At 47.8% G+C, this 15,079-nt stretch overlaps 1 protein-coding gene across 10 annotated transcripts in view; it reads left to right on the top strand.

Annotated features, from left to right (window-relative positions):
* The window catches only part of LOC144610509 (voltage-dependent P/Q-type calcium channel subunit alpha-1A-like), a 398,212-nt gene that overhangs the window by 175,039 nt on the left and 208,094 nt on the right, over positions 1-15,079 (top strand). The window lies entirely within an intron of this gene.

The raw sequence follows: 15,079 nt of genomic DNA, 5'->3' as shown, positions 1-15,079 counted from the left end.
ACGATGTTTTAGGCCGAGATGCTTTAGGCTTTAGAGATACAGTGCGGAAACAGGCCCTTCGGCCCACCGAGTCTGCACCGACCAGCGATCCCCGCACACATGCACTATCCTACACACTGGGATCATTTACAATTCACAGAAGCCAATTAACCTACAAACCTGCACGTCTTTGGAGTGTGGGAGGAAACCGGAGCGCCCGGAGAAAACCCACGCAGGTCACGGGGAGAGCGTACAAACTCCGTACAGACAGCGCCCGTACTCGGGATGGAACCCGGGTCTCTGGCGCTGTGAGGCAGCAACTCTACCGCTGCGCCACCGCGTCGCCCTTGAATAAAACACAAAGTGCTGGAGGAGCTCAGTGGGTCAGGCAGTATCTGTGGAGGGAATGGATAATTGTCGGGACTCTTCTTCAGTCTGGGCAAGCTGCAAAAGGCAGCAGCTCTACCAGCTGCATTGCTTTGCCACCCAATGAGCCTATTTGCAGCAAACAGCATTCAATTCCATACGTCTTGAAATAACGTTTCAGTGGAAGGTGCTCCAATCTAACCACACCGTCCGCCTTATCCAACCTGATCTCCCGGTGGCTCAGCACTTCAACTCCCCCTCCCACTCCCAGTCTGACCTTTCTGTCCTGGGCCTCCTCCAGTGTCATAGTGAGGCCCACCGCAAATTGGAGGAACAGCACCTCATATTTCGCTTGGGCAGCTTACACCCCAGAGGGCGTGCAGCGTAGGTTCACTAGGTTAATTCCCGGAATGGCGGGACTGTCGTATGTTGAAAGGCTGGAGCAATTAGGCTTGTATACACTGGAATTTAGAAGGATGAGGGGGGATCTTATTGAAACATATAAGATAATTAGGGGATTGGACACATTAGAGGCAGGAAACATGTTCCCAATGTTGGGGGAGTCCAGAACAAGGGGCCACAGTTTAAGAATAAGGGGTAGGCCATTTAGAACGGAGATGAGGAAAAACTTTTTCAGTCAGAGAGTGGTGAAGGTGTGGAATTCTCTGCCTCAGAAGGCATTGGAGGCCAGTTCGTTGGATGCTTTCAAGAGGGAGCTGGATAGAGCTCTTAAGGATAGCGGAGTGAGGGGGTATGGGGAGAAGGCAGGAACGGGGTACTGATTGAGAGTGATCAGCCATGATCGCATTGAATGGCGGTGCTGGCTTGTAGGGCTGAATGGCCTCCTCCTGCACCTATTGTCTATTGTCTATTGTATGAACATTGACTTCTCTAACTTTAGATAGCTCCTCTGTCCCTCTCTTCCCCCTCCCCCTTTCCAGTTCTCCCACTGTCTTCCTGTCTCCAACTACATTCTATCTTTGTCCCGCCCCCCTCCCCTGACATCAGTTTGAAGAAGGGTCTCGACCCAAAACGTCACCCCTTCCCTCTCTCCCGAGATGCTGCCTGACCCGCTGAGTTACTCCAGCATCTTGTGTCTACCTTCGATTTGTACCAGCATCTGCAGTTATTTTCCTGTCATTTCATTTGTAGCCTTTTGGAAGGAAATCTTATCTTGCTTCCATGCTTGTCCTGAGATCTACACATTTTCTTAGTTTCACACATTTATCAAGCAAAACTTTGTCTCTTTCTAATTTTCTTCAGCGAAATGATTTATTTCCCGGGGTTAATAAAACATGGAGTATTTTTAATTGGCCTCCTCCAATTAAATAGACATAATTTCTCTTGACGGAAGGAACTGCAGATGCTGGTTTACATCGAAGATAAACGCAATATGCTGGAGTAACTCAGCGGGACAGGCAGCATCTCTGGAGAGAAGGAATGGGTGACGTTTCGTGTTTGAGACCCGTCTTGACCCGAAACGCCACCCATTCCCTCTCTCCAGAGATGCTGCCTGTCCCGCTGAGTTACTCCAGCATTTTGTGTCTACCTTCCCAATAATGTATTGGGTACATATTACAATGGATGACCTCAGATGTGAGGTTTTAAGAAGGCAATGAGACTGCGCTCTGTGCGTTTTGGGTTAATAAAGCTTGTTGGCTCAATGAAAACTTATAATTTCAAAGCAGACGTCTATATAAATGTGAATGACTACCCTAGGTTTTGGTTAACGGCTCAGGATGCATGTTCTAGGCTGCGTGGTGTAGCGTTCTCAGAGGTTAATTTACTTTCGAGATCCAGCATGGAAACAGGCCCTTCAGCCCACCAAATCCATGCAGACCCTCGGCCACCCCTCAAACACTATGTCATCCACAGCCTACACACCAGGGGCAATTTACAGAGGCCAGTGAACCTACAAAACCGCACGTCTTTGGTATGTTGGGAGAAACCGGAGCGCCCGGAGGAAAACACGTAGACCCAGGGAGAATGTGCAAACTCCACACAGGCAGCACACGTGGTCAGGATCGAACCTGGGTCTCTGGTGCTTCCTGTGATCGTTCTTCCTTGGTTTTCTCCAGGCGCTCCAGTTTCCTTCCAAAGATGTGTGGGTTTGTAGGTGAATTGGCTTCTGTGAATTGTCCTTAGTGTGTAGGATAGAACTCGTGTTCGGGTGATCAATGGTCAGCACGGACTCAGTGGGCCGAAGGGCCTGTTTCCATGCTGTATCTCTAAAACAAAAACTAAACTAGACTTTCCTCCTCCTCCTCGTTGAAATAGTCCCTGGCACCTTCCTTGCCCACCCACTTAATGTCCCGTGAGAGAAGGGACGTGGAGGCTTTGGAGAGAGTGCAGATGGTGAATTCTCCAGAGAACGTTGCCTGGACCTTCTTCTTATCGAGTCCACATCACAAGATGAGAAATTGTTCTGCCAGAGCTGAACACACTTCTCTGCGTCTGCCTACAATGGCTTCTTGCACGTGGTGGTGGAAAGATTGGTGGAAACAGGGCCACGGCGTGAACACTCTTTCCAGACTGGAGCGACTAGGCTTGTACACACTGGAATTTAGAAGGATGAGAGGAGATCTTATCGAAACGTATAAGATTATTAAGGGGTTGGACACGTTAGAGGCAGGAAACATGTTCCCAATGTTGGGGGAGTCCAGAACAAGGGGCCACAGTTTGAGAATAAGGGGTCGGCCATTTAGAACTGAGATGAGGAAAAACTTTTTCAGTCAGAGAGTTGTGAATCTGTGGAATTCTCTGCCTCAGAAGGCAGTGGAGGCCAATTCTCTGAATGCATTCAAGAGAGAGCTAGATAGAGCTCTTAAGGATAGCGGAGTCAGGGGGTATGGGGAGAAGGCAGGAACGGGGTACTGATTGAGAATGATCAGCCATGATCACATTGAATGGCGGTGCTGGCTCGAAGGGCCGAATGGCCTCCTCCTGCACCTATTGTCCATTGTCTATTTTCTATTTTCTATGTTTCATCTTCTTAATGCCTTCACTTTAATGTCTCCACCCGAATCATATATCATATCATATATATACAGCCGGAAACAGGCCTTTTCGGCCCTCCATGTCCGTGCCGCCCAGCGATCCCCGCACATTAACACTATCCTACACCCACTAGGGACAATTTTTACATTTACCCAGCCAATTAACCTACATACCTGTACGTCTTTGGAGTGTGGGAGGAAACCGAAGATCTCGGAGAAAACCCACGCAGGTCACGGGGAGAACGTACAAACTCTTTAAAGTGCAGCACCCGTAGTCAGATGAGTCGGGTTGCAATCACAAAGCTATCATGTGTGCCACGTGCCATTCTGGCTACATCTCTGCCTTCAGTTCCCAGAGTGCAGTGATGTGTGGAGTCTCGTCATGCATCAGAACTCTTCCCTTTTTGTAACCTTGTCTTTGTGGCTTTCCTCGGGATATGGCAGTATCTGTGTACATTTGTCAAATGATTTCAAAACCTGCCGGAGGATGAATTTTAGAATCTATTCACGAGAAAGGTGTGATGAAGCGAAGAAAGGCTGGCGTTGAAAACTAAGAAGAATCATTCGTCGGGTCACAGCACCGAAGCAGGCCCTTCAGCCCAACTTGGCCCATAAGGTCATAAGTGATAGGAGTAGAATTATAAGACAATAACTGCAGATGCTGGCACAAATCGAAGGTATTTATTTCACAAAATGCTGGAGTAACTCAGCGGGTCAGGCAGCATCTCAGGAGAGAAGGAATGGGTGACGTTTCGGGTCGAGACCCTTCTTCAGACTGATGTCAGGGGGGCGGGACAACAGAAGGTGGAGACAGGAAGATAGAGGGAGGTCTGGGAAGGGGGAGGGGAAGAGAGGGACAGAGGAAATCATTCGGCCCATCAAGTCTACTCCTCCATTCAATCATGGCTGATCTATCTCTCCCTCCTAACCCCATTCTCCTGTCTTCTCCCCATAACCTCTGACACCCGCACTAATCACGAATCTATCTATCTCTGCCTTAAAATATCCACTGACCTGGCCTCCTCAGCGTTCTGTGGCAGAGAATTCCACAGATTCACCACGCTCTGACTAAAGAAATTCCTCCTCATCTCCTTCCTAAAAGAACGTCCTTTAATTCTGAGGCTATGAGGTCTCGTCCTAGACTCTCCCACCAGTGGAAACTTCCTCTCCACATCCACTCTATCCAAGCCTTTCACTATTCTGTATGTTTCAATGAGGTCCCCCCTCATTCTTCTAAAAGAACAGGCCCAGTGCCGACAAATGGCCGTCGAAGGTTAACCCACTCATTCCTGGGATCATTCTTGTAAACCTCCTATAGACCCTCTCCGGATCCAGCACGCCCTTCCTCAGATACGGTGCAATTGCTCACAGTATTCCAAATGTGGCCTGACCAGCGCCTTATACAGCCTCAACATTACATCCCTGTTATAGAGATTTAGCATTATAGACAATAGACAATAGGTGCAGGAGGAGGCCATTCAGCCCTTCGTGCCAGCACCGCCATTCAATGTGATCATGGCTGATCATTCTCAATCGTTATCCCGTTCCTGCCTTCTCCACATACCCCCTGACTCCGCTATCCTTAGGAGCTCTATCCAGCTCTCTCTTGAGTGCATTCAGAGAATTGGCCTCCACTGCCTTCTGAGGCAGAGAATTCCACAGATTCACAACTCTCCGACTGAAAACGTTTTTCCTCATCTCAGTTCTAAATGGCCTACCCCTTATTCTTAAACTGTGGCCCCTGGTTCTGGACTCCCCCAACATTGGGAACATGTTTCCTGCCTCTAACGTGTCCAACCCCTTATTAATCTTATACGTTTCGATAAGATCTCCTCTCATCCATACTGACCAAGATGTCCCATTTGCCTGCATTTGGCCCTTATCCATCTAAACCTTTTCGATCCATGTACCTGCCAAGTGTCGTTGAACTGCTGTTATACACCTGCTTCAACTACCTCCTCTGGCAGCTCCAAATACCCACCATCATCAGAGTGAAAGCATTGCCCTTGAAGTTGCTATTAAATTGATGGCCCCATTACTGATGAGATAAAGTATTACTTATGCATTTTTTAAGTCCTTTAAGTTTATCTGGTGAGCAACCAAGATAATAATCAATGGGAAACAAAAGACATAAACTGCTGGAGTAACTCAGCGGGTCAGGAGGCATCTCTGGAGAACATGGATAAGTGACGTTTCATTTTGCGACCTTTCTTGAAGGGTCTCAACCCGAAAGACTGGAGCGACTAGGCTTGTCTACACTGGAATTTAGAAGGATGAGAGGGGATCTTATCGAAAGGAGTATAGGAGCAAAGAGGTCCTTCTGCAGTTGTACAGGGCCCTAGTGAGACCGCACCTGGAGTACTGTGTGCAGTTTTGGTCTCCAAATTTGAGGAAGGATATTCTTGCTATTGAGGGCGTGCAGCGTAGGTTTACTAGATTAATTCCCGGAATGGCGGGACTGTCATATGTTGAAAGACTGGTGCGACTAAGCTTGTATACACTGGAATTTAGAAGGATGAGAGGGGATCTTATGGAAACGTACAGGATTATTAAGGGGTTGGACACGTTAGAGGCAGGAAACATGTTCCCAATGTTGGGGGAGTCCAGAACAAGGGTCCACAGTTTAAGAATAAGGGGTAGGCCATTTAGAACGGAGATGAGGAAAAACCTTTTTCAGTCAGAGAGTTGTGAATCGGTGGAATTCTCTGCCTCAGAAGGCAGTGGAGGCCAATTCTCTGAATGCATTCAAGAGAGAGCTAGATAGAGCTCTTAAGGATAGCGGAGTCAGGGGGTATGGGGAGAAGGCAGGAACGGGGTACTGATTGAGAATGTGGTTAAGGCTACAATGTCAAAGATATGGCGGTACTGGTTCAAAAGTTTGGTTCCTATCACTACTGACTGTAGTTGGGAGAGCAGATTAGAGGCTGGATATCCTGCAGTTCAGTGACTCAACAATCCAAAGTTATTCATAGAAACATAGAAAATAGGTGCAGGTGGAGGAGAATGATCAGCCATGATCACATTGAATGGCGGTGCTGGCTCGAAGGGCCGAATGGCCTACTCCTGCACCTATTGTCTATCCTGAAGAAGGGTCTCAACTCGAAAGGTCACCCATTCCTTCTCTCCAGAGATGTTGCCTGTCCCGCTGAGTTACTCCATCTTATTGTGTCTATCCTGAACAACTTCTCTTTTCTCTCACCCTCAACATCTTCTCTTTTAATTCCTCTCACTATCCTGTTCTCTTACACCTCCATTCCCACCAAGGTTTCGGGCCCTCCGGGTTCTTCCTCGATTAGGGGCGGAGCAGTGGCGCGCTGGTAGTGGTCAATGGTGATCAAGGTGGTCAATGGTCGGTGGGGCCCAAAGCACCAGTTTCCATGCTACACCTTTCAATTAAAAACCTAGCATAGAAACAGAAACATAGACAATAGGTGCAGGAGGAGGCCATTTGGCCCTTCAAGCCAGCACCGCCATTCAGTGAATTGGCCTCCACTGCCCTCTGTGGCAGAGAATTCCACAAATTCACAACTCTCTGGGTGAAAAAGTTTTTTTCTCACCTCAGTTTTAAATGGCCTCCCCTTTATTCTTAGACTGTGGTCCCTGTTTCTGGACTCCCCCAACATTGGGAACATATTGCAACTAGAGTTCAGGGCCATTGATCCACAAATGTGAGTTCAATCCCACAATGGTGATAATAGACAATAGACAATAGGTGCAGGAGGAGGCCATTCGGCCCTTCGAGCCAGCACTGCTATTCATTGTGAACATGGCTGACCATCCACAATCAGCAACCCGTGCCTGCCTTCTCCCCTGCCATATCCCTTGATTCCACTAGCCCCTAGAGCTTTATCTAACTCTCTCATTTAAATTCATCCAGTGAAATTCATCCACTGCCTTCTGTACCAGAGAATTCCACAAATTCACAACTCTCTGCGTGAAAACTCTCTGGGTGAAAACAAATTCACAACTCTCTGTTTTTTTTTCTCACGTCAGTTTTAAATGGCCTCCCCTTTATTCTTAGACTGTGGTCCCTGGTTCTGGACTCGCCCAACATTGGGAACATATTGCAACTAGAGTTCAGGGCCATTGATCCACAATGTGAGTCCCAATCCCACGATGGTGATCGGGGAATTTAACTTCAGGTAATTAAATAAAGTTAGATTAGTTTAAAGAATCAAGTCTAACTATGATCAGGACACGACTAAATTGCAGAAACAAACCCATCCAGTTCCGTAAGAGTCAGAGAGGAAGGGCAGTGAGGGAACATGGTGGCGCTGCGGTTGAGTTGCTGCCTCACAGCGCCAGAGATCCGGGTTCAATCCCAACTAGAGGCGCTGTCAGTACGGAGTTTGTACGTTCTTCCCGTGATCTGCGTGGGTTTTCCCCAAGATCTTCGATTTCCTCCCACACTCCAAAGACGTACAGGTTTGTAGGTTAATTGGCTTGGTATGTGTTGGATAGTGTTAGTGTGCGGGGATCGCTGGTCGGCGCGGACCCGGTGGGCGGAGGTGGCTATTTCCGCGGTGTATCTCTAAACTAAACTGAACTCCCATCAGAAAGTGGTTGGAAGACCCGAAATGTGACCTATTCATTCCTTCCACAGATGATGGCTGACCCGCTGAATTACTCCAGCACTTTCTCGTCACGTGTACCAGTATAAAGCTTTGTTTTGCATGTTATCCAAACAGATCAGATCATACGATGCATAAGTACTATACATAAATTCTATTCTGCCAGAGGCAAACTCAAGCACAATAGGCAGAATAAAGGGGAAGATTCAGAGTGCACTCAATAACTCCGAGCACTGCAGCACATTAGTCCCAAGACAAAGTCTAATGTTCACAATGGGGTCGACGTGAATCGGAGAGTACCCTCGGGGGTCGATCATTTAAAACTGGGGTTTGCGGGGGTTTATTTTCACAGAGGGCAGTGAATCTCTGGGCCTGAAGGCTGTGGACTCTAGATCGATGTGGGAAAGGTTCGTTTTTCGAAACGTCAGAGACTTTTGTAGGTTACTAGACCAAGTGGACCTGTTGGGCCCAAACCTCTCCTGCATTGGTGCACCACCCTCTCCTCCCTCCCTCCCCCCTCCCCCTCCCCCTCCACTCCTCCCTCCTCCCTCCCTCCCTAGGAGATAGATTTAAACTTTAAAATGTGAATAACTTTAAAAATATAACACCGATTTCAGTGAAACTTCTTCCATTAGCACCAAAGGGACGACGGTGAGTAAGGTGGGCCTAAAATTGTTGCGCTATCGTGTACCGTTTTGCCTGTAGTTCAGGAACAAACTAACAAACAAACAAGAGTTTTAGTATATAGATGGGGAACTGACACAGGAGAAGGGGCCTGTGGCAGATCAGACATCATGAGATCGAACTGTTGCCAGTGGAGGAGCCGAGTGGCCTACTCTCGCAGCACGGAAACAGGCCCTTCGGCCCAACGCACCCATACCGACCTAGATGCCCCATCTACGTTGGTCCCATTTGCCCGCTTTTGTCCCATATCCTCTCCATGTACCTGTCCAAGTGTCATTTAAATGCTGTTATAGTCCCAGCCTCAACTACCTCCTCGGGCAGCTTGTTCCTTACACCCACCACCCTCTGAGTGAATAAGTTGCCCCTCAGGTTTGTATTAAATCTTGTCCTTCTCGCCTCAAACACATCCTCTTGTTTTTGCATCCCCTTCTCTCGGCAAAAGAATCAGTGCATTCACCCTATCTGTGCCCCTCATGATGTTGTACACCTCTTTCGTGTTCTTGTTCTATGCCTGTATGAAACTTTGCGAGTCTTCAAGGTACCAAAGACAGAAGTCTTTATTACAGTAACACAATGCTGGCAGCAAGACAACTAAAATGGCTGCCACTCGCAAAGCTTCATACAGGCACAGAACCAGAACACGAAAACCTCCATCAGATCACCCCTCAGCCTCCTGCGCTCCAAGGAATAAAGTCCTCACCTGCTCAGCCTCTCCCTATAGCTCAGGCCCTTGATCCTGGCAACATCTTCGTATATCTTCTCTGCACGTTTTCCTACTTAATGACATAGGCTGTCTCTTATTCACAAAATGCTGGAGTAACTCAGCAGGTCAGGCAGCATCTCAGGAGAGAAGGAATGGGTGACGTTTCGAAATGGGTGACGTCACCCATTCCTTCTCTCCCGAGATGCTGCCTGACCTGCTGAGTTACTCCAGCATTTTGTGAATAAATACCTTCGATTTGTACCAGCATCTGCAGTTATTTTCTTATACTACTTATTATATGTTCCTGTGAAGATGGCTGATCAGGAGTTTGTTGGAAGAGTCAAGTCTGGAAGTAAAAAGATGATTTGAAGCAGAAACAAGGAACTGCAGGTGCTGCTTTATACCAAAGAAAGTGCTGGAGTAACTCAGTGGGTCAGGCAGCATCTCTGTGTAAAAAGGATAGGTAGACACAAAATGCTGGAGTAACTTGTGCGGGAAAGGCAGCATCTCCAGAGAGATGGAATGGGTGATGTTTCGGGTTGAGACCCATCTTCAGACTGATGTCAGGGGATTAGGAAGTCCATAGATAAGGAAGTGTATAGACAATAGACAATAGGTGCAGGAGGAGGCCATTCGGCCCTTCGAGCCAGCACCGCCATTCAATGTGATCATGGCTGATCATTCTCAATCAGTACCCCATTCCTGCTTTCTCCCCATACCCCCTGACTCCGCTATCCTTAAGAGCTCTATCTAGCTCTCTCTTGAATGTATTCAGAGAATTGGCCTCCACTGCCTTCTGAGGCAGAGAATTCCACAGATTCACAACTCTCTGACTGAAAAAGTTTTTCCTCATCTCTGTTCTAAATGGCCTACTCCCTATTCTTAAACTGTGGCCCCTGGTTCTGGACTCCCCCAACATTGGGAACATGTTTCCTGCCTCTAATGTGTCCAACCCCTTAATAATCTTATACGTTTCGATAAGATCCCCTCTCATCCTTCTAAATTCCAGTGTATACAAGCCTAGTCGCTCCAGTCTTTCAACATATGATAGTCCCGCCATTCCGGGAATTAACCTAGTAAACCTACGCTGCACGCCCTCAATAGCAAGAATATCCTTCCTCAAATTTGGAGACCAAAACTGCACACAGTATTCCAGGTGCGGTCTCACTAGGGCCCTGTACAACTGCAGAAGGACCTCTTTGCTCTTATACTCAACTCCTCTTGTTATGAAGGCCAACATTCCATTGGCTTTCTTCACTGCCTGCTGTACCTGCATGCATCCTTTCAGTGACTGATGCACTAGGACACCCAGATCTCGTTGTACGTCCCCTGTTCCAAACATTAGTTCTGAAACCTTTCTACAAGGGTGAATGTGGGTTCAGCAAAGTGTCACGCATGCGGGTCATGCTTCCTTTCAGTGACTGATGCACTAGGACACCCAGATCACGTTGACACGTTTCCTAACTTGACACCATTCAGATAATAAGGTGCCTTCCTATTCTTACCACCAAAGTGGATAACCTCACACTTATCTGCATCTGCCAAGCATCCGCCCACTCACACAACCTGTCCAAGTCACAAGGAAGTGTAAGGTGTAAAAACAGGACAAAGGAAATGGAGATCAAGGAAGATGTAGAAGAGATCGTTGTTGGTTGGGAGGCAATGTATTATGTATTATGAGATAAAATGTATTCGAAGACAGTGAGACTGGTCGAGGAAACTGGGAAGGGGGAGGGGATGGAGAGAGGAGAAGGGAAGGAAGGGTTACTTGAAGTTACTTGAAAAAGGGTGGGTGATGGTCCGGGTGGGGGACTCATCTTACGGACAGTATTGTGTGATAAATCAGGTAGAAAGCAAACTGATAGCCAAGACCCAAATGCAAAGTCAGAGTGTGTCATTTGTGCCTTGGCAAAATTAGCAACCAAGTGCAAATCTTCCCTCAGTTTTGCGATCCCTTCTGCAACGCTCTCGTTCCAGAAAGACAATGCTGGTGTGTGTTTGTTCAGTGTGTCCCTGCTGAGGTTGCATGGTTCACTGCTTTATTGACTGAATGCAAGGATCTCTGTTAAATATAGTACAATAGCCTTTGGTCACAAGCCAAGATGGGCTTCATTGCGCAGCGTAAGATGGATAATATTCCACTTGTAAGGAGAGGCAGAACCTTAATGTCCTCTTTCTCTGCAGGCAGTATAAGGATGTCACATCAGAGCATTAATCCTGTACCGCCCGAGTACAATAGTAAGCACTAAAACCTCATGGTTTTTATAATTTAGGTTGAAATCTCTTTGCCTGAGCGAGCAGGTTTAGCTGCAGGGTTGAAGTCGTGGCCGTGAATCCTTAGCCCGTCGAAATGCCAACAAAGGAACCCGTTTCTCGGAAAATCTTTCAGCTTCTCTTCAAATTGTTAACCTTCATTTCCCGGAACAAAAAAAGAACAGAAGACGCCGGCTGCTCTCAGTAGGTCAGGCGGTATCTGCGGACAGGAATCAGAGTTTATGTGTCGGCTGCTCTGGTCAAGGGGCATTGTCGTTTGCCTGGGGTTTCAAGGCTCTGTCTGGTCTCCCAGATGGATTACAATGGCCACACACAGCTGTTTTGAAGTAGAACATTTGAGGAAGGACATCCTTGTAATTGAGGCACTGCAGCGTAGGTTCACGAGATTGATCCCTGGGATGGCGGGACTGTCACATGACGAAAGATTGAAAAGACTAGGCTTGTGTTCACTGGAGCTTAGAAGGATGAGAGGGGATCTTATAGAAACATATAAAATCATAAAAGGACTGGACAAGCTAGATGCAGGAAAATTTATTCACAAAATGCTGGAGTAACTCAGCAGGTCAGGCAGCATCTCGGGAGAGAAGGAATGGGTGATGTTTCGGGTCGAGACCCTTCTTCAGACTGCAGGAAAAATGTTCCCAATGTTGGGCGAGTCCAGAACCAGGGGCCACACTGTCTTAGAATAAAGGGGAGGCCATTTAAAACTGAGGTGAGAAGGAACTTATTCACCCAGAGAGTTGTGAATTTGTGAAATTCTCTGCCACAGAGGGCAGTGGAGGCCAAATCACTAGATGGGTTTAAGAGAGAGTTAGATAGAGCTCTAGGGGCTAGTGGAATCAAAGGATATGGGGAGAAGGCAGGCACAGGTTATTGATTGTGGACGATCAGCCATGATCACAATGAATGGTGGTGCTGGCTCGAAGGGCCGAATGGCCTCCTCCAGCACCTATTTTCTATGTTTCTATGTGGACTATAGGAGATCGTTCCCCCAGGCAGCATCTCTGGAGAACGTGGATAGGTGACGTTTCACAGAGTGCTGGAGTAACTCAGCGGGTCAGGCAGCATCTCTGGAGAACGTGGATAGGTGACGTTTTGGGTCAGAACCATTCTTCAAACTGATTGTGGTGGGGGGGGTGGGTGGAGGGTGAAAGCTGGAAGAGAGGAGGACAAAGACAAAACCCGGCCAGTGATAGGAGGGACACTCTGAAGAAGGGTCTCGACCTGAAATGTCGCCCATTCCTTCTCTCCAGAGATGCTGCCTGACCTGCTGAGTTACTCCAGCATTTTGTGTCTATAAGTGATAGGTGGGTGCAGGTGAGGCTGAGTAACTCAGCATGACCCGCTGAGTTACTCCAACACTTCTAGTTTTCAGTTTAATTGAGAGACACAGCATGGAAACAGGCCCTTCGGCCCACCGAGTCCGTGCTGACCATCCATCACCCGTTCGCACTAGTTCGATGTTATCCCATTTTCTCATCCACTCCCTGCACACCAGGAGCAATGTACAGAGGTGAATTCACCTATAAACCTGCACGCCTTTGGGATGTGGGAAGAAACCGGAGCACCCGGAGAAAACCCACGTGGTCACTGGGAGAACGTGCAAACTCCACACATATACACAGCCACACACACACATACGCGCGCACACACACACACACACACACATGCAAACACACACACACATACACACACACACATACACACACACACATACACACACACACACACACACACACACACACACACACACACCCCCAAACACACATACACACACACACACACACACACACACACACACACACACACACACACACACACACACACACACACACACACACACACACACACACACACACACACACACACACACACACACACACACACACACACACACACACACACACACACTCAAAATTTTGTTTTTATAAACCAGCTCCAGCAGTTCCTCGTGTCCACGTTTTACCGGGCTATTTTCATTTTGCTGTCCGCGGGACCTTACTGTGAAAAAAAAATCAGCATTCATGAGTGTTTAATTGGACTCCGAGCGGTGCAATGAAATTCTTATTTGCAACAGCGTTATAGGCTTGTAAACACAATACACAAAGATAAGAGATAATAAACAAAAAAAATCAATAAATTAATAACAAGACCACTGCAACCAAAGGCAGTCCACACACAGTTTACAGTTGGGGTTAGTGATGTGCAGTGTTCAACAGCCTGATGGTTGTTGGGAAGACACTGGCCTTGAACCTACGATTTTCACGTTTCCTTTTCTGGAACAGAGGCTGGACTTATTTCATTGGGTGCAAAGCTCTCTGGAAAGCCTTGAAGATGTGAAAGGCACTGTAGAAATGCATCATGTGTAGATTTAGATTTAGAGATACAACGCGGAAACAGGCCCTTCGGCCCACCGAGTCCGCGCCGCCCAGCGATCCCCGCACATTAACACTATCCTACACCCACTAGGGACAATTTTTACATTTACCCAGTCAATTAACCTACATGCCTGTACGTCTTTGGAGTGTGGGAGGAAACCGAAGATCTCGGAAAGAACCCACGCAGGTCACGGAGAGAACGTACAAACTCCGTACAGACGGTGCCCGTAGTCGGGATCGAACCTGAGTCTCCGGCGCTGCATTCGCTGTAAGGCAACAACTCTACCGCTGCGCCACGTGTAGGAAGGAACTGCAGATGCTGGTATAAACTGAAGATAGACACAAAATGCTGGAGTATCTCAGCGGGACAGGCAGCATCTCTGGAGAGAAGGAATGGTGACGCTTCGGGTCGAGATCCTTCTTCAGACTGAAGAACCCGGAAAGTCACCCATTCCTTCTCCCGGTAGAAATGCATCAGTCTGAAGAAGGGTCCTGCCCCAAAACGTCACCTATCCTTGTCCTCCACAGATGCTGCCTGGCCCGCTGAGTTACTCCACAACTTTGTGTTTTAGTTTAGAGTCACAGCTTGGAAACAGGCCCTTCGGCCACCTTGTCCAATGCCGACCACCGATCACACGTTCACACTCGTTCTACGTCCCACACACTAGGGGCAACTTATAGAGGCCGATTAGCCTACGAACCTGCATGTCTTTGGGATAGACAATAGACAGTAGACAATAGACAATAGGTGCAGGAGTAGGCTATTCAGCCCTTCGAGCCAGCACCGCCATTCAATGCAATCATGGCTGATCACTCTCAATCAGTACCCCGTTCCTGCCTTCTCCCCATACCCCCTCACTCCGCTATCCTTAAGAGCTCTATCCAGCTCTCTCTTGAAAGCATCCAACGAACTGGCCTCCACTGCCTTCTGAGGCAGAGAATTCCACACCTTCACCACTCTCTGACTGAAAAAGTTCTTCCTCATCTCCGTTCTAAATGGCCTACCCCTTATTCTTAAACTGTGGCCCCTTGTTCTGGACTCCCCCAACATTGGGAACATGTTTCCTGCCTCTAATGTGTCCAAACCCCTAATTATCTTATATGTTTCAATAAGATCCCCCCTCATCC

Source organism: Rhinoraja longicauda, chromosome 37, assembly GCF_053455715.1.
Source record: "Rhinoraja longicauda isolate Sanriku21f chromosome 37, sRhiLon1.1, whole genome shotgun sequence".
Classification (NCBI taxonomy): Eukaryota; Metazoa; Chordata; class Chondrichthyes; order Rajiformes; family Arhynchobatidae; genus Rhinoraja; species Rhinoraja longicauda.
Note: the sequence above shows the minus strand (reverse complement) of the source record. Positions and strands in the feature narration are given on the sequence as shown.